The sequence below is a fragment of the Galeopterus variegatus genome, unplaced genomic scaffold, assembly GCF_000696425.1.
Source record: "Galeopterus variegatus unplaced genomic scaffold, G_variegatus-3.0.2 Scaffold639, whole genome shotgun sequence".
Classification (NCBI taxonomy): Eukaryota; Metazoa; Chordata; class Mammalia; order Dermoptera; family Cynocephalidae; genus Galeopterus; species Galeopterus variegatus.
This window is the reverse complement of record NW_007726750.1, coordinates 375,583-376,568: the sequence shown is the minus strand read 5'-3', so window position 1 is coordinate 376,568 and position 986 is coordinate 375,583.

Genomic DNA, 986 nt, shown 5'->3' with positions numbered 1-986 from the left:
ACCTGGTGAACTCCTACTCACTCATTAAAGTCCAACAAAAATATCTTCAAATGGAATCTTTCCCCACCTGCTCCTCTTGCATCAACGCACAGCTATCACTACTTTCTTTGGGCTCTCATAACTTATTCATTAATTCCACCAACAAATGTTTACTGAACCCCTGTCTGAATACCAGGCTTTTTGCACAGAGCCTTATTCTTGTACTTGCAACATTTTATTGCAGTTATCTGGCTATTTAACTTCTCTTTCACCAGGCTGGGAGCTGTCTTGAAACAGATGATCAAAACACAGGTATATCTTTTGTATGTCTTTTCCCCCTGCTGTCTAGGACCATTTCTGGCAGGTAGCAGGTTTATGGAATTATTGACTGAAGATGCAAGGAATGGGGAGCTGAGAAAGGAAAGAGGAAAGAATCAAATTCAGAAAGAGGAGAAAATAGAGTCAAGTTTAAGGAGAAGAGAGAAGACCAGGGTAGGAGCCACAGCAGGGAGCGAGAGGAGAGCAACATGGAAGAGGAGAAGTAGGGAGGTGTACCTACATGTGTGTGTGCGTGTGTGCGCGTGTGCGTGTGCGTGTGTGTGTGATATCGTGGTATGCATATTTTGGTTTTCATTCACAGTTTCTGGCTTGTGCTAACCTTCTCCCACCTTTCTGTCCTGGAGCTGACCATAAAGAAATTCTCCGACCCACCTTATCTGATTGTAGGTCATAAGACCCCCATTCCAGAAGGGGCCCTGCCCACACCCAGGAGGGAAGAATGCTGCACAGAAAGGCCAAGAAGAATCTGAACAAACAGGCCTTGCTGGGTTTCCCTACCGCGGCTGCTAGAGTTAGATCAGACCCTTTTTGCCCAATCACATTTCTATACAATTGTCCATGCTTCAGTCATGCCTTCATAATGAAGCTTCCACAAAAACCCAAGAACGCAGGGTTCAGGGAGCTTCTGGGTCCTGGAGGGTGGCATCCCTGGGAGGCATGGAAGCTCC